We start from the raw sequence: 26357 nt of genomic DNA, 5'->3' as shown, positions 1-26357 counted from the left end.
CTGAAACTCTTCCTGAAGCAAGCTCCTCTGTGGTTTATTGGCACAAAGTTTTTGGTATGGTGTAACTGGAAGGACAGATGGGACGAGTGATGGCAGATTTGGACAAGTTGCATTTGGCAGAGAGCAGATCTATGGAGTCAGTTGCTTTATGGGTCAGATTTTCAATTTAAATGTTATTCCACGTGGATTTCCTTATCCAGGGCCAATGAAATACTGTGCAACTGTTGGATTTTGAAAGCTACTAGGTTTGTGCTAAAGGCTGTGTTTTTACAAGACATGACTCTAAGACATTCATGTTTGTCTGTGTGTTTTGGCCTACCAGTAATAATTTGTTATAGGTTGATGTAAATACAGCTCTGATTTTGCTTTGTTAGTTGAGGTGATTTAAGTTGAGGTGATTTAAGTTAGACTTGAAAGCTTTAAATATACTCTCAAGTAATAAAACTTAATCACAAGGTAAGAATGATAAAATCTGTCATCAGCTTGAGAAGTTGTAGGGTAACTCAAACCTTCCATTAGCATCTCTTCTAACTCAGCCTCTTTTTTTGTTTTTTGTCTCTGTCAGAAAACACACACACACACACGCATGCACACAAAGGCTCAGAAATGTGTGAGAGCATCAGTAAACTTAAAAGCAATATCATGTGGCATAACCATTCACTTAAAACATATTGACTATAGCTGGGTCAACTTTACAAGAGACACATACTATAGTTGGTTTGAAAACAGTTATATGGAGGATTTTGTGAAACATTCCTATTCCTCCAAATAACTGAAGAGATAACTGGTAAATCAAGAATTTGTTGTTTGTGGAAGGCTAGCTTAATTGCTGCACAGGACTTTGCAGTCAAGTCTAACACATTTGCCCTGATTGTTCAGCAAAACTTTGAGGGAGAAGGAAGAAGCAGTTGAATTGTGTCTATTCTAGTAATGACCATGCCATAAAATTGAGGAACATTTGAAGCAAATTTTACCTGTAGAGATATATGATCCCTATAAACAAAGCTTACTGTTATTTTCTGAACTAGCTACTGCACATGTGTCCAGTCTTCTGCCTTGCCTGGGCTTCATGTTGTGAAGAGGAATTATATGTAGGTGCCTATAGGATATATTTAGGTTACTCCGAAAGTATTGCCTCTTACTTATGTGGAAACATCAACAGATACAAAGAGCATAGTAACTGTGTGATTGAGCATACTCTCAGCTGTAAAAGACTACTTTTCAAGATATTCACCATGATTAGCTGTACACTTTTGCCAGTGATGAACAAGATCCTGCATGCTGCACTAGTAAAAATCCATACTAGTGGAGCTGACCCACTTATCACAGCTGAAATGCACAATCCATTGCTGCACTGTGCTCATGTTCACTGATTGATCTCCATAAATGTTCAGCAAGCAGTAATGAATGTCAGCAGGTACCATTTTCTTGTGCATGGAGGAAGTAATTTCCTCACCTTTGTGTCTGATGCTGTTTTGTCAGATGGCTCCTCTGCTGCCATCTGTCATATGGCAACAAAATGTCATAGAATACTGCCAGGAAGGGTCAACCTCTGCTGCTATGCCACCAGCATCTGCCTCTGAGGTCATGGAACAATATAATAAAACAGGAGGCATTACTTTCAGATCAGCCCTTATTAAATATGTAATATAGTAAATATACATAAAAAGTAACAAAACATTTTATTTTTTTTTTATTAAGCATAAAAAAGAGACCAATAAGAACATAAATCTAGTGCTATATATGACCCTGTGTTTGTGAAACAAATGCATCAGTTACATTCAATGGAGTGGCTGCAATTCTTAGTTATCAAGGTGTCAAGTGCTTTCATATTAGATTTTACTCTTCCTTTGCTTCATCCTTCAAAACAGTTGTTCACAAGTGTACATACTGTCAAAAAGAGATGGCATGAATAAGGCATGACTGTGGAGGGAGGAATATTTCTCTCTAGTTAGAGAGATCTTATAGAAGTCTAGAAAAGAGATGTGATCCAGTTTTTAATTGCAAATCTATACGTTCCTTCTGAAAATTCACAAATAATGTATTTATGTTGAATGAAAATGAAGTTGCAAACAAAAAAGTGGATTTTTTTTTCAGCAATCTTGAAACCTCTTCTCAAATTTCTTTAACAAAATGGAAAGTATGGCTGCATGTTTTTTTGCTGTTTACAGGACTGTGTTCAGCCATTGTATCAAAGTGTACCATCTTATTTGCCATAACTTGAGCTGGATCTGCAGTGTACCCAGTGCCCTGGTTTCAGTCCACATAGGTTCGTAGTGCCCTGATGTTCAGCTTCATGGGGAAGAGCTGCTGCCATGATGGTGCTGGGTAGGGAGCAGGCCATGCTGTGAGCTGCGCTGGGCCACATGTGGCCCAGAGAGTGGTCTCCACTCTGCTGCCATGCAGATTGTGATTTCAGTGAGCTACAGCCTGCTCAGTTAAATGTCTTTGTGTACCTTGATTGTAGCTTACCCAGAAGGAACTGGTGCTTTGAATAGGTAACAGATGATGTGATGGCTGTATCTTACCATATGCTAACTGCGCTAACTGTTACTCAGCTATGGACAGTTCAAGTCCCATTATTTTACTACTCTGCTTCTTCTGTGGCAGTCTCCTTGCCATTTTCATTAAAAGGTAAAGTATCTCATGAAGGTCTGAATCAGAAAAGGGCACAATTGTTTGTGCACTAAATGCACTGAAACTTTTGGAAGACAAAGAAGGATCTTCTGGTATTAGTGATGCAACATGGAATCGTAGAATCATAGTGGTTGGAAGGAACCTCAAGAGATCATGGACTTCTGTTTGTCATGGCACCATGTCATTTGCATATTTCAGAGAGAAACCACTCTGGTTTTGGAGGAAGAGTTTCATAAACCTGATACTCAGACACCTAGGCATCATACACAGAAAGACACAAAGTGTATGCCTGTATTCCTACTTGCTACTATTGAGTTTATGTTAAAGCTTAGGGAAGGAAGGACTGCTTCTTTTCCCACTGTACAAAATGCTTCCTTCACATTGGAAGGTGAAGTGTTAGCTACTGTTGTGATCTTCATAAGCACCAATAGATCTCTAAATCTAAGCACTAGAAGGAATATAGTAATGTGTCCAGAACAAGGCTTGGTCAGAGCTGATGGAAATGTAGGAACTACAAGGAGGAGTTCTCTATTTCAAGTAAGTTTTCCTTTGGGCTTCTGCACCACAAGACAGCAGACCTTTGGCTCAACCAGGGGCCATTCTTTGTGCACCTGCCACTTACATACCTGAGAAGACATGTAAAGGAGAACCCAAAAATGAAACTTCAGCATTGCTGTGGCTTGTATGAGGGGAGAAGTGTGTTTTATCTACATAAGTGCACCTTGCGTATATCCACTTCAGCAGCATGGCAAGGGAAAAAGAAATTCCTCTTGTTCTCTCCATGTGAGATGATCCTTAAAATTCTCCACAATAATGAGGCTTCACTGCAAGCTGTAAAGAGCCCTAGGGCCTTGTCAGACATTCTTGCACTTCTCAGCTTATTCTGTTGCACCTTGATAGAGATAAGACCAATTATTAGATCTTCAGTTTAGGCTCCCCACAGTTACTCAGTGCAGAGAGATTTCATTAACTATCCTTTACTGCTCTAGCCCTACAGTTTGCTTTATTGAGATTATGTACTTGTTGCTAATGCCTGAATTTGGCTACCAGGAAAAGATGTGGTTTTGAACTCTGTGGGATGTCACTGATGTTTAAGTCATCTGATTTCTTCCAAATGGTGTCAGCTCCAGTACGTTTCACGAAGGTATCTAGCCTTCAGATTGGAAAATAATTAGTGATTTTGGATGGTCAGCCTCAGAAGTCCTCAGAGGGCTCCAAAATTTTCAGGAATTTGTGTTACAGAAGATTTCGTCTTCTGAAATCATAGAGCTCTAAGTTTTGAAAATTTTAGGTTTGCATCAATATTCATGAGAGATTGAAACTTACCAATATTAATGGAAGAATAGTTGTATCAGAAGTCCTTTACCTGCACAGTGTGTGTATTTTGGAACCCATCTGAAAAATGTACAGATTCTCATGTTACCGTTAAGACAAGACTGAGCAGATAGAAGCAATTTAAACTGAGTCCTAACACATCCGTCATCTGCCATTGGAAATGGATTTGAATGAGACCTACATGCTGCTGTGAGACCTTTGAACATCTCTGACATTGGTCTGCAATCTGCTGTAACCAATACCTGTTGATAAGGAGAGACAGAGACCTGCAGCAGCAGCAGGTGGTAGGGAGTTACATGTATACATGCTGGCCCCAGTAGTGCCTGGTTAGTGGCATTGTGGCTTTGCGGTACATTGCGGTGGTGAATGCAGCTTGCATTCAGTGATTGCTAACTTGTGAAGGTATAAGAAACTAAGTGTTATACACAGCTATTAGTTGCAATTTACACTGTATGTCTTTTTTTAAATTATGTATTTGTAGTAGATAGGATATAAAGGATTTTAAAACTCAGATCACACGGACTGCTATTTTTTCCAATGAATGTGAATCTTATATTGCTTAGGGCATGTCAGCAATAACTGTGTAGGTTATCCTCGTCCAGATCTATGTGGAGTTCCAATATTTGAGTGTGTGCTGATTGATCTTTATGTTAATATCAATGATCTTTATGTTAATATCAGTGACCTGATGCTTTCACAAAAAAAAAACAAAAAAAAAACATTCTCAGTGTCCTAGAGAGAAAAGCGTTCTATCTGGTGTTTACTCTGATAAAGATATTTCACAGAGGATGTTACAATGTGTTGATCAAACTCTGTGCTTGTATGAACTGGCAGAGCAGTCTACTCAGAACAAGTTTATGCTGGTATATATGGCAGATGATTTGGCCTTAGAATGCAACAGATGGTTTCTGACTCTCAGTTCCTTGAATGGGGGAAAGTTTTCATTTGGATTCAAGGGTAATTTTGCTCCAGTGCGTAGGCTCTGGGTCAGAAGTCTTAAGGCAGTTGGGTGTCTGTATATGATAAGGGAGACATTACACTCAAGCCAATATGCTTTTCTCATTCAATTGGAAAAGGGGGGAAAAATAAGGAGAAAGATGGTGTAGCAAGAAGCTCTAACTTGATCAATGCATCAGGCACTGCTAATAGCCTTGAGTGCAGCTCAGTTCAAAAACCACTGCTTAAAGGAATAGTAGAAATATTTTCCATCATTTTCTACAAAATGGCATGGCTTGTTTACTGTTTCTTGTTTATCTGTTCTGCAAGATATGTCATATTTATTAGTAAAACAGGCTGTAGGGGGTAACAATACTTAAATGTTTATTTTTTTATATTTTGGCTTTTGGTGTGTTTATTCTGCATTTTCTGACTTAAATTTATGCTCACATAGCTTTTTCTTCTGCTATTACACTGTATCTGTCTCAGGCTGCCCAGTAAAAGATGGAGTAGTAGTCTGGCAAAATGAACTCAAGATGTACAACAAGAAGACAGTAGAGACTGATTTTCAAGGTATTTGTGATTTCCTTATATATAGCAGTAATAATTGCATGATATAAGGTACTCTACAGTTTATGCACTTACAGGCTTGAAGGTAGATATTTGTTTTAACTCACAAAAGGTGATGATAAAACAATATAAAATAAAAAATTACAGTAAGCATTAAAGCTGCAATTAACAGATGAAGCCGTGATTGAACAGGTACTGTGTAAGAGTTGCAGCTTTAAGTTCAGTACATATTTAGGCTGCTGGATATTCAATCTCATCTGTTAGCTCAGTCAGATTTTACCACATTTCTACCTAGAGCAGTGACAGCCATTTAGTGAGCTGTGAATAAAGCTGGTTCTTTCCTCACTTCCACTGGAGCAAAGTGAAAAGGCTCTGCTCTACTGAGGGGCCTATGCAACAAACTCCCAATGATCCCAGGAGAACTGACTTAGATCCAGGGATCTGAGCAAGGCACAGGTGAAACTACCATGTGGATGAAACTCATTTGAGTGCTCAAAGATGACAGAAGGTCTTGTGTGCTCCAAGGATTTTATTAATATTTAAATAGTATAAACATCTTGAACACAGTAGAAAAAAAGTTAAACATTTGCAGTTCTTCCACTGTAGAAACTGGACTTCCTTGATAGCAAGGACAGTTTAGAGCAAGACAGTTTAGTGTAGATTTATAGATTTAGGAAAATAGATCTTTTACTGGTGTAAAGGGAAAAGTAGTGCAGGTGTCTGTTTAGTCTGTACTTTACGGAAGCAAGGAGAAAGATTGTATGATTGGTTTTCAAAGCTTCTTGTGAGCAGGTGATGACAGGTCTGGTATAGGTGAGAAAACTAATGACTTGTCATGTAATCACATATGTTTTTGTATTGTAATAGTGTAGTGATATTGACTGTTTTTAGATTTTTATTTATTTATAACTGATTAATTTAGTGAAGAAAATTAGATTGCTAACAGGCATAAAGGTAAGAGTATTGTTCACAGAATGCATCAATACAAAGTGCATTCTGAAAAAATGTTTTGGTATTATAATCATTGCAGTCTTACTTTATCTCATTATAATAATTAAATGATTATAACAAACATTGCAAACTGTTTTTCATAATCACATATTTTAAGCTGCAAAAAGAAAAAAAGAAAAAAAAAGAAGCACCTGCAGAAGCAGAGGTACCTCCAAAGGGTGTATATTGACAGCTGTGGCAGTATTATGTGGAAAATGGGCCTTGTTAAATGTTATACCATATGTGACTGTCTGAAAAGTAAATATAAGTAAATAACAGTCACTCTACATATTTTTTTTGTTTGTTTCTAAACTATACACTTGTACCAGCTTTCAGATATTTATTCAAGTTCATGTTTTATTATGTGTGCATTCCAGTGGTTTTGGCAGTGTGTTAGTAGACAGTATATTGATGTACTCTTGCAAATTTTGCTATTAAACTGCTGATTTGACTTTGTACAGTTTATTTCATCTGAATGAGCCTCAAATGCTTTGAATGCAGAATTGGTATAAAATCCTGAAGAACCCGATCTTAACTACACATAGTACAGATGTAAGATGTGGGATCAATGAACGATAGCGTAGCATTCTCATTTATCTATTATGTCTTTACTGGCTGTTTTTGTTTGGTTGGTTGGTTGGTTGTTGTTTTTTTTTGTAACACTGGTCCTCCAGTGCAAGCATAGCATAATCCTAAAAATTCCTGTTTTTCTTCCAAGCAGTTTTGAATCTTGAGACAGATTACTGGCCTTCGGGAATACCCGCAGTCTGGTTTTGGAAGTACAGTTTCTCTGTAAGAACGGGAAACTGCTGTCAGAAGTTGGTAGAGAATGTCTCTCTTCAACTTTCAAAAGTGATGTTATTTTCCTGTAAGGAAGATTAATTGTATTTAAATCATTTTAATTTTTGAAGTGTTTAACTACTCAGTTACACGTTTCATTGAGAAGAGTCCACGCTATAAGACGGGAGAAACAAGCCTTATCCAAATTCTGTTGACAGTGGGTAGGAAGAATAGTACCTGAGAATATTCGGTAACCTGAAATCAAGAGAGAATTTTGTAACCAAAGAAGAAAAATTGGTGGTCAAATCAAAAATCCTGTATTTTAGATGTGAATTACAGACCTTACTTAGTTCAAAAAACTCATAATCATGGGGAGAGTAGACTTGACTTTGAATGTCAGTTTGTGATCATTTTAGCACATATGATTCCCTCAAAATAAGAAAAATTTAAAAGTCAGATTTTCCTATTAGAAATCTCAAACTGTATATAGTTTGGATAATAATAAGTAACAAGCTGCTTTAGAAAGGAAGTTTTTTTTCCTTTTTTGAGGAAAAAATTACATGTAATACTTATTGCAAAACTTTTCTAACGGTATCCTAGTGTAGTATTTTCTGAATAAATTGCAGTTATAATAAAACTAATCACAGGTGTTGCTATATTTGAGAAATTTTCACTCAGTTTTCAGAGTAGTTCTATTTCTCAAATTTTCTATGATTTTGGGATCTCAACAACATGAAATCAGTATATTGACATAGTATTTCTAGAAGATGATGGCATTTTAAGTGGATTTTTTTCTAGAGAGGAAAACTTCACTCTTAAAGTCCATCTCATTCCAAAACATTCTGCATTGAGTGTAGGAAATATTAGTAAAATAAGTATTAATACAAGACACGTTTCAGGATTATTCCAGTTAATTGTATAAGCCAATTTTTTTTTTTCAGTTCTATTTGCAACATCTTGTAACCAAGGCAATGGTTTCAAAAAGTGCTGGAATATTGGCTATTTTTTTTAAATAGGTACAGTGTTGAATGGTGACAGTGATGTCTGGTTTCTGTTGAAGTTTGGATTTCAAAATGATATCTTTGCACATATGCAGCCCAAGCTTAAGCAATGCAAATGAAGACTATGTAGCAATGATAGTTAAATATCAGCTGTAAAATCCAAGTATTATGTAGATGCTGGGGAAGAAGAAAAAAATAAATATTAACAATTACTTAATTGACTGCTTTCACATTGCAAGTTCCAGAAACAGTGGTATAAAAGTTTGTTTTTCTTGCTAACATTCAAAAAGATAAATTGATTTGTTTTTCCTTTTTCTGCGGGGCATAAGCTGGTCCTCAGTATCATGTATTAAACAATAAAGTGTTATGTGCGGAAGGAAGAAAATTTAAGATGTGAATTAAGCCTGGGTTATAATATAACTGACAACAAAACACCGGAGAAGATACATGAGCTGGGATGAGATGAAATGAGACAAGACATGAAAGACAGAGTAAATTGATGAGTTATCAGCCTACAGATGGAATGTGAAGATATATGAGTGCAGAATGAGATCACCATGGGGAAGTACACTAGGGGAAAAGAAGGGGTTTCGCAGGAAAGATCCCAGTAGTCTCTTATGAATAGTGGGAGGATTGATTTAATCCACAGGAAAATGAATATGAAAAATGATACAAAGATGGGCTAGCTTCCAGACATTATAGTGGCTTGTATTTTCTCTCAATGTACCTCAACAAAACCCAACAAAAAAACAACACTGAGGATGACCCTGAACCTCAAGCAGTATGTGGGATCTGTGCACCTTGATGGTAATCCTACCTAGCTAAAACCACATAAACATGCTTTCAATTTTGGTAATGAGAGGCAGTTTTCAGCATTTTAAGGAAACTACTGCGTTGCTTAGAATAAAGAGGCAAAGTAATTACCTTCAATCTAAACAATGCAGTAGATTTCTTAAAGTGTTAAAATTTGCCTTCCTTCCCGAGGCTGAAAGCATGCTTCTGTGTTTCCAAGTAACTGCGTCCTTTGTGTTATGCTGCAGCCAGAGCATTTCTTACAGATGATAAGTGGTCTTTCTGAATGAAATTTCAGTTGGCACAATTATAATCAATTTCAAGATTCAGCATCTTAAAATTTCCACCTAGAAGATGAAAATAAATACTTGGCTGCTTGCATAGTATTAAATAGTACATTCAGATATGTCAAGTTTCTGCATTCCTTGAATCCTGTCCGTCCTGCCTCTTTTCTAATTTTATTTTCATACCCTGTTAGGAATGATGAGGAATGTTAGGAATGGTGAGGAGGATCTGTTCAAAGAAGTGCACAGAAATCTGTTATTCAGCTAAATTTGCAGAATCAGCTGGCAGATCTATGAGGAAAACTTTTCTGGAATTTCTTCTTGCATCTAGTTCTGATAGGAATGGATCAGATTCAATCATTTTTGGTCTATGTTTTCACTAAAAATAATATGGGACATCTATATTGCCCATCAGCAAAGCCTGAATGCCACCAACTTTTTGTTTTAAATTTCATTGTGAGTATAAAGGTGAAATATATTTAAAACTAATAAAAATGCATTATTCTAAAACTGCATGTGGAGTTAGTTTTGGGTGAAAATGAAAAACACTAATGGCGTCTTTTTCTGAAAATAAGGGAATTAAAAAATGCTGAAAGATCTTTTGCTTATATTCAGACAGCAGGCTGAGATGGGAATGATTAACTTCAATCTTCAGTATTTTAGATTTTGTTGACCTATTATTGACAATTTCCTCACAGCAGTGTGCAAAGAGTGTACTCACATTACAGTATCTCCTGAGGAAAGGATGGAAGATCTGAGCCCACGGGCTGAGTCCCAGGACTCATCCAGCAAAGAGGTGGGCTGTCCCCCCTTCCAACTGTCACCTGTCCTCAGCTCTAGCCAAAACAGAATGCCTAAGGAAGTGAGTAGAACAAGGAAATGATGTATCGTATTTCTACTGAATAATCTCGCAGTGTTCAGCCATCCTAGGGATGTACTCAGCCAGGCATAGTTTCTTTGTATTTAGTAACCACAGTGGATTTCTATTCTGTAAACTTGCACGCTCTTCCTCTGAGCCTTGTAAACTGAGCATCTGTGTTATTCTGTAGGAGTCCCACAGTTTAACATGCATGTTATGAAGAATCACTGCCTGTTTGTTTTGTAACTTCCTCCTCCTAGTTATAGATGAAAGAATGCTATAGGATCTGACAACAGAGCTGGTAAAGGATTATTGAGATTATATTTTGAAATGTAAGTCATTCTGGGGAGATGTTAGTTTAGTGTGGGGTAGGTCAACATAATTTAGTAGTCCAGGATAGCGTAGCCTTGTAAATGAGATAACTACTAACCTAAAAGGTCTGCACTCCAAGGGAATTTCTCTCGTAGCTGCCATATCAGTTCTAGGCATGGGCATGTTTGGTAACAGCAGGAAATCTCGTGGCAGGTGCTAGTTTAAGGAAGCATAAAAGCACGTATATATAACTTCATTAGCATGTTTCAGGCTAAGTATGTGCTAGGGTAGTTTACTGAATCTTTATTATTTATTATTGAGGTATTTTGTATTTCTAAAATATAATTGTGCCGTAACATGTGTATTAAAATTACATCTACGTACTTGCTTGATAAAGAGCATATACTTCAAACTTTGCTATTATTTGATATGTGTTAGATTTCCTCCATTCCTTCCTCCTAAACAACTGGAATCTCATTGAAATCACTAAGTTCAGCATTCTCCAGCTCTCCAACTAGTGAGATCTGACCAGGAGTGAGAAGTGGGAATTGAAGAGAAAAGGTGCATTGTGAATCCTGACATTTAAAAAATACAGCAAAGACATCAGTCTGTTACAGATTTATACACATTCTCTCTGGAATGTGTTAATAAATTCTTAAATGGTAATTAAAAAGACAAAGATCCAAAAGAATGTTGTCAGTATTTCTACCTTCTAAGAGATTGCTGGTATGCTTTCTTTCCTGGTAGAGCAGATGTGTTACAGACACACTGGTGGATGAGTTAGGATGTCGTCAAAAGTCACAAGCCATGCTTAAGGTTAGTCTGTTCTTAAGCTTTTGGGGGTGAAACAATAGAATCTGTACAATATAATAAGAGTTCTTGGTAGTTTCTGTCCATCAACAAGCTCTTGGGTTGTAGGATGAAAAGACAGGGAAGGTTCATCAGTCCTTCAGAGGGGGCGTAGTGCAGAGCTGAAAATGAGTAAGTTGTGACTGCCTGAGCTGCTCTTTGTTCTGAGACAGTCGCCCCTTTGTAGCATCTTCTGTAACATCTGAAATAAAAAGCATATCTCCTTGCTATGCTTGTAAAAGACATTAGGAGCCTCAAATGGAAAGCAGTGTAAAGAGCAAAGTATTAAAATTACTATTTACACATCCTGTTTTGCAGACTGCTAAGATTTCTCATGCAAAACCAAATGACCAGCCAGACATACTTAGAAAAGTGTGACATTGAGAGACTGTTAAGTTTGGTTGCCTGAGGGAGTTCCTCTTTACTAGATTTCATTCTGAGGTTTTTTAATGCAAACAGACTGCAATTTTTAGTCCACTGAAACTTAACTTAAATGTCGAATCTTCTTTTTGGCAAGTTAGTAAAGTAAACAACTATGTGACGTTATGTTTTTTAACAGTGGTGCTCTTAAATGAGACGTAGAGTTCTGGGTTGACACTCAAATGACATGTAGTTCAATATTTGACTATGTATATCCTAAATTTCTTTTATACAAAGATAAAGGTTGTGAGAATACTTTTTTTTTTTTTTGTGCATTTTCACATGACATAGAGGGGCACTGAAAGATGAGGATCAGAATGTCCAAAACGTTAAAATTCTATTTAGACAGTAAAACAAAGGACTGAACTTTCAGAAATACTCTGTTGTATTGACTCTTTCTGAACCTAAGAACTGAAGCTAGAATTGGTAGGTTCTGAGCTCCCTTCACAGTTGAACATCAGCAGTGGGCTTTTAGCACTGGAAAATCTGTCTGCAACAAAATTTCCTCAGACTGCACAAAAGCTATGTTTCAGTGCAGGAAGTGAAGATGGATGCTCAGTATTAATCCTGTATTTTAAACACTAAATTTCTGTGGGTTTTTTGGTAGCATTTTTTAAAGAGGCAGGCAGAAACGGAACAAGAAACACCTCAGAAGGAATAAAATGCCATCATAAAGATGTAAATGAAAGAAGAAATAAGAGAGAAGATGTAAGAAAATGCCATAAACAGTACATTGCCTGCAGTGAAAGATGGAAACCATCAACAAAAAAATAACCATCAAGATGTAAAAAAGATACCACAGAAGGTGTGGTTATGGTATTGACATGGGCCAAAAATGACCAGGGTTGTGAACTATGGAAAACGTCTAATAGCTTTTTTCAAATAAGAATAGGAATTCAGTTTATTTTTAAGTTGAATTGACAGAATGCTCTTTATTATCAAAATAAATGCAAACTAAGCAGAAAATATGAAATACAAAGTTGTAAAAGCTGTGGCTTTAAAGATCTTCTGGTGAGCACTTATGTCTCGTGTATACTCAAGCACTGTACAGATCCAACAGAGGTATCTTAATCCAGAATACTTATGTAATTCTGACTGTTTCCTTTCTTGCTGCTTTTCAGACAGGTTAAAATTGAGTGTTTGTGGCTGATATTGAACCCTTCTTATAATGTCTTATTAAAGGCTCTGTAAAGTTTGAAAATTGGTAGTGTTAAAAACAGCATCCGAAGAAAGATGCACAAGATGCTATATAGTTTTTCAGCCTGGTTATATGTGAAGGCAGGGTTCATGGCATGACTTGAAGTTACTTTAGACCCTTTAGCTAAAAAGGGTGAAAAAGTGTTCAGTTTTTAGAGAACAGCCTGTATTTGTATGTACTCAAAATACTAATTGATTTGCTGAGATTATTAACAGACATTGCATGCAATTCAAGTCACTGAACAATAATATGCAGTCGTTCTGTTTTGTTTGTGGAGATAATTAAGCCAAACAACAGTTGTCTATTAAGTATCAGCACTCTTCTACTGTCTCCGGAGAACAGAGGCAAGGCAGAAGTGATCTGATCAAGAGGCCACGTTTACTGGCCGACATGACTGGGGTGAGATTCAAATCTTACCAACTCTGGTGAAGTCACATTTGTTATCACTGTGAAGGATGCGTTTTTGGTGGTTACACTTCATTCAGTGCGCTGTGCAAATGCAAAGGAGAAAGTCATTGTACATCTGGAGAAAAGCAATATGGCTGTGCTCAGCATTGTACAAGTACATAATAAGAGGTAATCCTCATGTCAGCGCTGCTTAGTCTAACTATATAAAAGAGACAAAAATCTCCTGTAAATTCAGTTTAAATCACAGCACAAGGCATGCTATATCCAAATTAAGAGATATTTAAGTATGTGTCTCATAATTGTTCTTGAATCGAGATTATACGTTATATTATAGCTAAAGAGGACACCTTTTGAGTCACAGGTGTATTCTAATGCCATTTCTGAAAATGTGTGCAATCATTATTCCAAAAAATGACAGAATTGTTTAGGTTAGAAGTTGAAGCTTACTAAAACTGCATATGGTTGTACAGTATCATCCTCCTCTATAAATAAATCATATATAACCTTTGTGCTTTGGAGGCCTAGTAGAGACCCTGGCAGGACATCACACAACCTCTTAATATAACTTCCCAGCTATTTGTGGAACTCTGCCTTGGTGTCACTGAGAAACAAAGTTGGAGGTGACAGTTCAGATTTTGCATCCTCCTTCCGGAGAGCCATTTCAGTCATGCAGCCAATTGTATCTCTTACTGTGCATTTATAGCTTAAGGAATCATTGGCAAATGAGAATACTCCTGAGCACAGCAGAGATGGACAGAGGTTGAAGGCAAAGGTACAGCTCTGTTTTTAACTTAGCGATGCTGAAATTGAATTTTTGTTTAGTAGGTTTCTGCTTCACTGAAAATGGTGGAGGAAAGAAATGTTAGTATGATGTAGTTCAGAGAAGATACAGTTTAGAATGTTGTAACATTGAACTCTCAAGAACCAAAGAAGGTATTATATTAAAATGATGTGCTAAAACAAAATACAAATCTTCCCTTCCCTCCTTTGTATTAGTCTCTGTCACTCTGAAAACATTTTTTTGCTATTTTTCAATTGCTGATACTTTTCTACGTAGATGAACTTAGAAGTCTAATTAATTTTAACTTCTAAACTTAAACTTCTTTCTCCTCAGATAATTGAAATAAAAATATGTAAAATGCACATAGCAGAACTGTTTTCAGGTGCTGGTTTATCTTGTTTTATTTGGGAGTTGGCATGTTAGTAGAAGAACAAAACATGGATCTAACTACAGAAAAGCTTTCTTATGTCTTTTTGGTTGCTTGTCAGGGCTCAGGTAAGCTGTTCAACCTGAGACTGTGAAGACACGAATCCTGGTGCATGCCAATCAATTAGCTTTTGTTTAAAGGAGCTTTGAAAATTCCTCAATTTGTGCCTACTAAACACATCCCACAAGAGGAGTGGATACTGAGATCCTCCCAGATCTCTAGGAAGGCTGGATTTCTGCCTGGCGTGTGTGAACTTGTTCACTGAACCACCTGCCATAGCTCATTTCTGTATGTGTCCTCGTTGGGCTATTGACCAGGGGTTGAGGAAAACGCATCTCCCACCAGCTATGCTTTAGGCAAAGTGTTGATACCTGTTGCCTTCGAGAGGAACAGAGGCTAGGAGGCTGACATAGACCAGCAGGTAGGCAAGCACAGCTCATCTTTCTGGGCAGTGGAATTGCAAAATGGATTTGGGCAACAGATGCACTTGCTGCAAGGATGTAGATTTTTCTCTTGACTAGGTTGGTGTCTTTTTGGTGACTGGTCAAGGTAAGCCTCTCTGAGATGTGGAGGATCCATTCATATGTGTAACTTTTTTGTATGTATAAACTTTTGAAGTTCTATTCCTGTGTGCTGTTAGTGGTGAACAGTGCAGAGTTTGTTGAATTTGTCACATGCATTGTATGTTTGGAGCATGAGTGCAGTTTAGGAGAATTTAAGCAGTACAGATGAGAATGCAAGTTTGATTTGTATCACACTATTCTAGTGACTTGCTGAAATGAGTTAGAATGCTTATGACAAAACAGCTGCTGAACTCAGTGTAATGTTCTGGAAAATGTTATAATATTTCAGGCTAAAGCAGCATGTGCCAGTAGCTAGTAAAAAGTAGAGGGTGTTCTTGTAAACTGAGTTTTCCCTAGTTTTAAACACAGTTTCTGTTCTTTTACAGCTATACCTGCATTTAGTGAAACGTGTTTGTTGATACATCATTTAGTTTTCATATCTAATCTAGATCCTTGGAGCTAAATGAAGAAATGTTAGCGCCTAGTGTGTCTGCTCAGAGGACTATTTTTACACTGATTATACAAAGATCAAAACTAAATATTTTCTTTTATGCTCCACGATTGCTCCATTGTTTTACTGTTGAATTAATGAATGTTCAGTGCAAAAATTACAGCAGAAATGTTAGATGGCACTGAAAGGGAAACGTCAGTATGTTTTATGGATAGTTGTTGTTGTTGTTTTTTTGTCTTACTCCTTTGTGATTACAAAATGCTGTATTTTCAGGAGGGTAAGAGAAAATGCTAAGGACAGCTCTTGGAACCAGGATGCAGACTCATTTTAGTCAACTAGTTTTTGTGCAGATTAACTGCTCCTGAATTCATTCCCTTTCTTTGCAGTGTTTGAGAGTCCCAAAGTATATGGCCGCAGTTACATGGGTATATTCTGTGAGAATTAATGTTGCCAGTGGAATTCAGAGTTGATAAATGCTACTATTACTGTACAATTACATATTAAATGTTACCTGCATTACCCTCTCAGGCCAACACACTGCACTCCCAGGGAAGAAACACATAACATGACATGAAGAAAATGAGAACATATTTAAATAGGCTGTCTCCCAGAATAGTCTAGGGAGAGATTAAACTGGAATTCATCTTAAGCCTTGTGTAGGTAGATATGCTTGTGAAGAATTAACAAAATGGGAGACCTGAAGGGATATGCTTAGCTTGCCATTATTCCCTCAGCTGGTAGAATCTGGTATATCATTTCTAATATAACATTGTTTGAATATCGTGCTCTGTTTTAGTTTGCTTTTAGTTTCTTTGAGAAAATAATTCCAAGGCTTGCTTGCTTTTCCTGTTGCTGTTGAACAAGGTTGCTTTCAGCAGTGTCTAACTGGTTGACTTACGATAGGAAGAAGTGCTGAGAAATACAGTGCCTAAATAAACAAAAGCAGTAAGGCTTTTTATGTGTTTGTTCCCTGCTAACTTCTTCTTGTGATGATAATCTGTGATTATTTATAACTGTATGAAAACAGTGTCTATCTGCACGAATACCTGATTTAGTTGTGCATATGAAGAAAGGGAAATACACAGAATACTTTTCTTAATTCCTGATTAAAATCCATTGTGTGTTATCATTCTCCTGTTAGTAATGCACAGACAAAAGAGCAGGCTGTCACCAACAGTATTTTCCTAATTGGTATTTCAGAGGATAAACATGGAGAACATATATTTTGTGGATATGTATGTGCACAGATGAGTGTACATTAGTTGTAATGTGTAGTGATACAGTAAAGCTCCTGATAGATTGAAGCAAAGGGAAATCCATAGCAATATTATAAGTCTTAGGTTGTGTTTACAGTTGGAGTAAACCTTTTTTAATCTGTGAAATGAGCACTTGTTTGTAGGCATGCATACAGAATACAGTGTGAACACTGTCACCATCATTTCTAGTGAGAACAAGGGGTTTTGGTACTTAAGAGGCTGTAGGACACATGGCTTGTGAGGGTGATAACCAGAACTGAGCTGACTTTGAGTGTCTGGTTAAAATGCAAGGCATTCTGTGTATGAAGGATTAGATTCACACTGTATTCTCAGAACTAGTGGCATAAAACTTTTCTTTCTTTGTAGAAGCAGAGCAGTTGGAGTTGATAGGCTTGATGGTGAGAGCTAAGTATTGATAATCTCTTCTAATTTATTATTTATAATTTAGAAAGTTGTTATTTTATTCTGCATTATTTTCAAAAGTACTATTCGTGAAATATAATAGACCAATGTCTGGAATATGGATTTACATAATTTTTTTTTATCCATAATAGGAAAAATAATACATGAAGAAAAGAAAATGGATTCTGTTTTCATCTGTTCAACTTGATGTTGTCTGTTTAAGAAAACAGCCTATTCTTGGGAGCTCAGTTTGTACTGATAATCATAAAAATAATTTTGAGGAGGGAAAGAATGTGTCAGAAGCAGTTTCTGGAAAATGTAATTAGCAAGACTGAATACCACTTCTGCCTTAAAAATCAAATCACAGCAAAGCACCCTGCAGAGAGAACTGTTCAAAGACAACTGCCAGAGTCCAGGCAAGGAATATAAAGATCTCTGTCTGAATGGGGACAGATGTAGTTAAGTTCACACACATCTTTATTGTGTGAACAATATCTTTTTAAATTCATGTATGTTTTCAGTGCAGTCCTTCGGGGAATAACAAATGTTTGCCTATTCAGTACCTGCAGCAGAAGGTATTTACTAAAAATTTTGTAATAAATTCGAACTCAGGATACCTTTGACTTGGAAGCCACAATGAGGATAATTGTGAATGATTCAAATGTGTTGTAAGGTGTATCAAATTTCTAGGTGTTCTGATGAACAGCAGGAGCTGCTACTTAGAGTATTTTGTTAATACTGTTCATGTCCTTAGAAGCACAGAAACATAAGAAAAAGAAATATGAGTGAAATTATATTTTGCTGGCGTAGTGTTATTTAAATGTTTTCCTTTAAGATAGCAAGTCCCACCTGATTGTTTTTTAATGAGTCATGCCTTAGGAAAGATTGAAAGAATATACGAATAACGTAGCAAGCAGAACTTGCTGATGATACGTTAAAAAGTGTGTTTCCTTAGCAAAAGAGTAAGCGTATTGCTATTTGAAGTTGGAAAGCTGTAAAGTTTTAACAGTAGTAAAACACAAATCAGATTCCATCATGAGTGTACTTGGTTGCTTTCTTTCTTAATTAAAAGGTATTTTACCAGTGACATTTACAGGCTTTTTCACTGTTGGTTTTCACTCTGTTTCTGCCAGCAGATGCCTTTTGCTTGTTTGCTTGTTTTAACAGCTCTCACACAGGAAGACTGAGTAAATGCATTTCTGTATAACATTCTGAAGAGGTATAAAGTGAGAGTTCAGTAATTGAAGAAGGATGCCATATTTGAATATAAATTAATCTGTACAGAGGATTGATAGATTTTTTTAATTGTAGATTTTGGCACTGTGTATTCCTTGAAGTAAGAATCGTGGTTTGTTTTTCCCAACACCTTTACATACTTGAAGATGATAGAAAATACCATTACTATAAGGTGTCCTTACTTAACAGGTGTAGTCCCTGTTTCCTGAAACTAAAATTACCTTCACCACAACTTTCTAGTAGAGGCAGGTTTATTTTTGCTTGGATGTTTAGAGTAATTACATACATAGCAAACATTTTGTCTCTATGATGGGATTTTGGAGCTCAGTGATGTAATATTAAATGCGCTGAGCAGCTATGATACGACCTCCGAACAGTTCTGAAAGGGAGTTTGGGATTATTCCTAGTTCACAGACGTAGTGTAGAAGGTAGGTGATTTTTTCCACCAGCTAATTTCTTGCATGGAATGCAACAGAATTTCTTTATTTCAGATGCTTGTGCCTGAATCTTCTAGCAGTGAGAATACAGTTTATGAAAACTGGAACATGTAAATTGCATACTTATTGCAGAGATCATCAGAATATTTTATTCTTTATGTACTGTCTAATGTTGCTCTTGAGAGAAGAGGGCTCATGATTTGGTTACCAACTCATACAGATTCTTCACTGATTGTATTAAATAGTGGATTGGATAATTAATATGTCAAGTCAAGAGTGTACAGCATAAGTATTTTGGTACTTCGTTGCCGTGTTGCATGCTCACCTGACTCAGCCACAAAAAACTGAAGATTTTTGCTTTTCTTATAGTCATCTTGTCAGTGTGTAAGTGTATGAGCTATGCTGTTCTTATGTTCCAATGTGGTATTCTTCAACAAGGGAGAAATAGTTACAGTGGTAATCTGGAGTTCAAGAATTGGCATTTTTTCCAGTTTTTAAGCAATTTTTTTGTTTTAACAGCATGTCACTGAAAACACATCTTACAAGAGGAAGTTAAGTGAGATTCAGACTTATGCCTGAACATAACCTGAGCTTTAAATGTTATGATTAAGAATCTCTTGTAGATAAGACCTTATCTTAAAATTGCCTTAACTTAGTTCCATCTTGTATGGAGTCAGTTATGAGTTGGGATGTTATCTTTAATAGCTCAGTAAAATTTTCAAATATATCACTACTGAAGTTTTATGGTGCTTATGTTTCTGGAGGCAGAATAAAAGTTTTTCTAAACAAAATTATTATTTTTTTTAATTTTGTGTTCACTTACAGGATGCAAAACAGAATCTGCCTGTTGATTTTCTTTCCAGATACGATTCAAAGCTAACAAGGGAGACTGAGAAGTGCCATGGCTCCAAACAGAAACATTTTGGTAAGTCAGTCACCTAAAAGTCTGTTATGAAGTTGAGAACATGATTCTTTGCATGAGCAGATTTTTTTTTCCATTCCTTTATAGTTAAAGTATACTTTTAAGAAAGATTGCTAAAAACACAGGCCATTTACATTTTGTAAAGTGTGTTCAGGTTGCTGGAAAATTTGAGAATAAAAACCAGCACATTCCTGCAAGATGGAGTAGACTTAGAATTGTTAAGGTTGAAATGAATTCTAAGATCATGTAGTCCAACTGGCAACCCATCACCATATACCATGTCACTCTGTGAGCCATCTACTCTTTACTTGAAAACCTCCAGGGACGGTGACTCCACCTCCTCCCTGGGCAGTGTGTTCCAATATCTCACCACTCCTTTTGAGAATTTTTTCCTAATATCCACCCTGAACCTCCCCTGACACAACTTGAAGTGATTACCTCTTGTCCTACTGCTAGTTACCTGGGAGGAGAGGCCAAACCCCACCTAACTACTGTCTTTCAGGTAGTTGTAGAGAGTAGTAAGATCTCCTCTGTGCCTCCTCCGGACTAAGCAATCCCAGTTCCCTAAAGCCCTTCTCATAAGACTTGTGCTCCAGACCCCTCACCATCTTTGTTGCCCTTCTCTGGACGCAGTCCAGGGCCTCAATTCCTTTCTCGTAGTGAGAGACCCAAGACTGAACACAGTACTTGAGATGCAGCCTCACCAGTGCTGAGTACAGAGTTATACTTAATTAGAACTTTCTACCACATCCTAATCTTCCAGAAAACTTCATAGCCTTCAGCACTGTGTTCTGGTTTTGATCAAGTGAAACGATGCTCTTTGTATCTGTGAAGGTTCCATATTCCTTCAGAATTAATTAATTAATGTTTTTGTTACATTTTTCTTGGTAACCCTACGTTCCTCTGCATGTCAAGAGGAATAGTCTTATATTAAAACTTTATTGAATAGCATCATTTGCTTTAGGAGTTTCTCATTGCATTCAGAAATATGTATTGGCTGGAATACAGCAAATTTTAAATAAAGCCAGTTCCAAAGCACACATCTAATACTTATGGATTCACTATCTAAATATGATTTAAAGGCTCTTGATCTCCTTCTCAAACTCTTAAAAGCTTAATTTTTAATGTGATAACTATATAGTTTTTAATACTATTAATTCTTAAGTGTACTAGTGCTCTCATTCTACTATGCACAGTTCACTTACTCCTCAAGGGTGTTTTGATTGTGTTAATATAGCTAACAGTGTTGCTTGACCTTTCTAAAGCCTACTAATGTATTTAAAAGGGATGGAGAGGTCACACAGTTTTCCCTTTACACTAGTTCTGATCTATATTTTTACGTACTTACATTAACATATATTACATTTATATGCACAGGTGATTAAAAGAAAAAGTGTCTGTGTTGGAAGGTAGGGTTGCAAGTATATAGTCTGCATATGAACATGTAGATATCACCTAAAGATAAACTGAGTATAGATAGGTAGTTAGGTAGTTTCTTAGAAAATGATTAAGTGTGAGTTAGAGAGCCCAGTTCTTTCAGCAAAATAACCCTATCTAAAAAACATTTGGATAAATTCTTCCTCTAAGCAGAACTCTTGTACAAGTATCTACTCACCCAACCCTTTTCAAGAGTTTCTTTTCATCTCCTGTTTTGATAACTGCTACTCTTTGTTGGTAATCTTTACCAGCATTGGGACTAAGTAGCAAGTAGAGACTTTTGATTAGTGATTACATCTTATTACTGACTTTTTTGTGGAGACAGTAAACAACTGATTACGTCTACCATTGTACCATCGTTAAGGCATGGGAGTTTCTTCCTACATTTCCTAGCCTTCTTGATTTTGTTTTAGTCACACTGTTCCCTTACTTATTCTAGTGGATGTTAGATATCCTCTGAACTAATATGCACATGCAGTTCCTTGCCTGTGCATGCTTTATCTGTCTAAGTGGAGCCGTGAAAAGCATCTTATGCACCTTAAAATGCTGCTTCTTGGCAGTTGGAAGAGCATACCTGACATACCCATAATATGGGATGCAAGCAGAGGAATAGAGGCGAGCTTAGAAGAGGGATTTCCAAAATGTCAGTGTATTTCTCGTGGTTCACACATGAGAAAAAGACATTTGAGAAATGCATCCAATGCAAATATGGAGCCTGGGATAGAACTGGAAACATCTGTAATGCCTGCCTCAGTGAGGCACAGCTGTAGTACCACAGTAAGTGCTTCTCTGTAGCATGGTGAGGTCGAGCTGAAGCTCTATTTCTATAAGGGTACCACCTCAGCAAAATAAACTAGTCAAGTCCTTATCTAAGGTATTACTGTTCTATCATCATGATGCTCTTATGCCAGCCACACATGAGCATTACATTACTAGTGCATCAAAAAAAAGGTCATAGTTGCTTTCATAAATAACATTGGTATTTTGCAAATGAGCAATTAAGTTATGAAGCTTATTTTCATATCACTGCTGGCATTAATCCTGCTTTGCATTATTTAACACCTAACACTTCAGAGTGAATTCCTTTTGTCAAGTATGCAGTGTAGCTTTGTTGTGGTAACACCTCTCGTGACCTCCTCAAGCATGGGCAGAGCTGATAGGAGTCAAGTTCTGCTCTTAACTACCATGTGGGTAGCTTGGTTGTCTTCACAGCCTGTCTCTTTGCTCACTCCCTTCCTCTCTTGCACAATTCCTTCAATAGCAGTTTCCTCTGATGCTTGGCACAGAAGTGTGGTGTCAGTGTAGTGTGTGCCCTCGCAGTAGCTGATTTCTATCTCAGCTGGCTTTTCCAAGACTCTGAAAACATTTGCTGCCTTCCTTCTCTCCTCATTCATATCTCCATAGCAGGGCAGTGCACAAAATAATTGGTTGACAGAGGTCTCGTTACAGAAGTCAGTCAACAAGTGGTAATGTCCCTTTATATTGCAGGTTATCAGGAGGGATTCCAGGAGGGAAAAAGTTAAAAAATAAATCTTGTGAAACTCAGAATTTATTTTTTAAAATGCATGAGTCAGTGTTTACTGTAAAGGTATTTTTTTTACTACAGACTGAACAAGGAAGGAAGCAAAACATTTGAGCTCTCTGTGTAAAGGCAGCTACTTTCTCTGTGCCTTTTTCTTTTCTCTGTTTAATTCCTGATACCCTAGAGATACAGTTTCCTCCCTTAGCAGGGACTGTGACCATAAAAATAGCCAGTTCCAAAATAAACACAGCAAAAAAAAAACCCAACACTTCAATTGTTTCACATATATGGTAAGTAATCAAAGCTGTGTCCTTGCTAAAGATGAAATTCATAAACTTTTGAAGCTTTTGTTTCTCTGAGACTTTTGTTTCTCTGAGAAATCTATTAAAATCTTGTGTGCCATTTGCCAATGGTTTGTCCCTGTCCTTACCACTGTGGCAGTTTCCAGAGGACGCACTTTGACTTTGGCTCGGTGCTGGATGCGCTCGCATCACACAGGAAAGGGTTGATCCCAAGGCCTCCTTGTGGACACCTCTGTAGAGACTTCTCTCCTGCTGGAGGGCATCATTGCTGCCTGGGGCAGCTGGAAGAGCTGACAACTCTTCAAACAGGAAGCTTTTCCTATCACTTTTGTTTCTAGTTTCTAAATGCTGTTCTGTGTTGCATGAAAGAGGAGGTGGTTCCGCCTAGGTTCTCTGTCTGGGTTGAAGCTTCGGTATTCACTCTGTCCAAGCAGACCTCTGGGCTGTCTCATTGCCACCACTGCCTTCACTTCCATCTGCAATTGCACTAGAGTTCACAGTTTATACAAAAGCCTTTTCCAGGGAAGGAACTTAACTAATGGGGGAAAAAAAAAAACAACCTCTGAACGTGCTAAATTATCAGCAGACTGGTGTCCATGTTAAAGCCTTTCCCAGCTCTCCGTTGTTAAGGGCTGTACTGATCATTCAGGAGCCCTCCAGTGGTATACAATCAGTAAGGACAGAAGGATAGGAGAAAGGACGTTCAAGTCCACCAAATAAATCCCTGCTGACAAGCAAGGGGAATATTTTCCATGTCTAGGCAGTGAGCTGTAGTCCTTGTGCTGCTGCATGGATAAGTTAGTCAGGTCTTACAATGCAGCTCAGTGAGAAGAAGTGTCTTCTATCTTTGTTAAGAAAGGCCATTTAAAAACAGTGGAGATTCAAGAATAACAGGCTCTTGAATCTTCAGAAACATTTCAAACACTTCTTCCACAGACATGAAGTAGTACTTTTGCAGTCTGTCACAAAATGCAAGTATTCCCTGTGCTTTTAAAGGCCTGAATTCATAGTGCAGAAGTGAGTTTTCTTCCTCTTCCCACATGAGTATGCCAAATCTGTGTAGCGCAGAAAATATTTGGGCACTCGAGTACTTTCCTCTGAATACAGTCTTAAATCTTTAATTTAATTAGAAAAAATGTGCTAAAGTATTTTGAAGTCTGAGAGCAAGATTGTGAAACTTTTCTGATTAATGCAGACAGCTTGGTTCTTTTAGGTGTAGGAGCACGAGAAACAGCCAGCAAATGAGCAGGGGGAAGTAGCAAACGAACATTCTGTGTACTTTTCCATCTAAGATGTAATGGTTTCTGAAGGTTTTTTAATCCATCGTGTTAGCCTAATCCCCAGGGAGCTTATTTTGGAATTAAATATACCAAAGCATTTATGATTTACAAAGAGGGAAAAAATACAAGCCGTAAAAAATATCATGTGTTTGATCTGTTTGTCACTATGAAAATACTGTCAAAATGCAAAAGAATGGCCTTCATTTGGATTATTATTGTTGGCTTGCCTTAATGCTTTCTTATTAAGGGCAAACTCCCATTTAGATGTGAGATTAACTCTTTCACTATTGCGAAGATATAAGAAGCTAAAAATTCGAACATAAAACTCATGCACATAGCAATTATAACCTGAGTAATTTGTACACGATTCCTACTCGGTAACGTGTGATGTATCAGAAGGAACCTTTGAAAAGTTAAAAATGTATATGAAATAGATTATGCAGTGTGTATGCTTCAAAATATCTATAAAACACAGCCTGCTTTGTAAACTTAGAAACGTGGTGTTAATTACACAGTCATCAGAGTAGTTCAGAAAATAAATACTTTATGGGGGAAAAAGAAAAGGAATATTAAAAATGTTATGTACTCAGAGTCTGCATGTGTACAATAAGGATCTATCTGCACTGAAGAGATAGTTAACTAAGAGACCCAACTCAGCTGTTACTGGTAGCTCAAATTCAGTCACCCACAGAAACCTCTAGTTTTGTTGAGTTGTGCTTTTCACTTAAGCCAGCCAGTCCTTTGGTTTCGGGAGCCTGATTTGAGGAACAAGTGCTACTGATGTTTAAATAGGTAATGCAATAGAGAAGTGGTGAGAGACTTGAAACTTGAGTTAACACAGTGTATCAGCTGCTAATCCAGTCATGCTGTGCCACTAATCAAATCATTCTGGTAGTCCAAGCACTGTTTTTCAGTGAAGTTACTGTCACACGAGTAAGAACTAGGTTGAAGTCTGTGCCAAAAATGTGTCTTAGCAAAACTTAACCAAACCAGGGTCTGGCTGGCCAGTCTGGGTCCCAGAAACTGTCTGCATGTTAGCCATGTGAAGGATCAGTTCCTAAGACAGATAAACCAGTCCCTCGCGCACACCATGCAGAGGCTGTGTTGCTGCTGCTACTACCCATTCTTGTTAGTTTGAACCCCACTCAGAGAGCTGAAAACTCATTAAGGTTAACAGCGGAATGATAATCTAGCTCTGCATTAGTAATGCGATGCCTGATGTTGCAGGGGAGGCAAACTTGAAGTTTAAGCTATCTGTTGTTGCATTACAGAGAGGCAAATGTTACAGCTGCTGTCCCAAAACTGCTAAAAGAAATTGCTAATTTGAACTATTTATTTAATTGAATTCCCATTTAATTAACATTAATAATAAAACTAACTGTATTGTTATCACTTCAGTATCTGAAGAAGCCTGTTGGACAGAATGTTGTATGAACAGGAATGTCTGCTGGGATATTTAATTTCATCTTCCTTGACAGTGTGTGGTTGTTTACTTTTATACATTCCCTATTAACTGTTAGTGAGCTGTGTAAATTGGTAGAATAAGAAGCGGTCATTCCAGGCCAGCACAAAGCACACAGACATCCATATCTGAAGAACATGCTACGGAATTTAGAGTTAGCATTTCACTGTAGTCAACCAAGGTGTTCACAATTTCCTTCTCACAATTTCCCACCAGCTTTTTTTGTTTGTTTGTTTGTTTTTCCTTCACACTGACCAATACTCTTTCTTGTCTCTGCAACTGAGAGTGAACTTTAGGATTGTTTTCTTACCCTATGAGGACCTATTCCTGCGAAGATACATCTTCTTTACCTCATCTGTGTAGAATGGTTTGAAGGCTGCTTACTGAGATGTACAGAATCAACTCTCCCTTGACATTGCACGAACCTTTCATCACTACCTCACATCAGAGTTGGCCTTGTAGAGAGATCTTAGCACAACACCTACATTGTGCATTGTATAGTGAGTGT

The 26357-nt window shown here is 37.3% G+C and overlaps 1 long non-coding RNA gene across 3 annotated transcripts in view; it reads left to right on the top strand.

Moving 5' to 3' along the window:
• LOC136052346 (uncharacterized) overlaps nt 1-26357 on the top strand; it is a 98717-nt gene that overhangs the window by 42165 nt on the left and 30195 nt on the right. For all 3 annotated transcript variants that reach the window (XR_010622542.1, XR_010622541.1, XR_010622543.1), the window contains exon 3: nt 19788-19849. This is a non-coding gene — a long non-coding RNA (uncharacterized LOC136052346). The remainder of the gene's footprint in view (nt 1-19787; nt 19850-26357) is intronic.

This window comes from Cyrtonyx montezumae, unplaced genomic scaffold (assembly GCF_038088225.1).
Source record: "Cyrtonyx montezumae isolate F1298 unplaced genomic scaffold, pur_monq_1.0 scaffold_3, whole genome shotgun sequence".
Classification (NCBI taxonomy): domain Eukaryota; kingdom Metazoa; phylum Chordata; class Aves; order Galliformes; family Odontophoridae; genus Cyrtonyx; species Cyrtonyx montezumae.
Note: the sequence above shows the minus strand (reverse complement) of the source record. Positions and strands in the feature narration are given on the sequence as shown.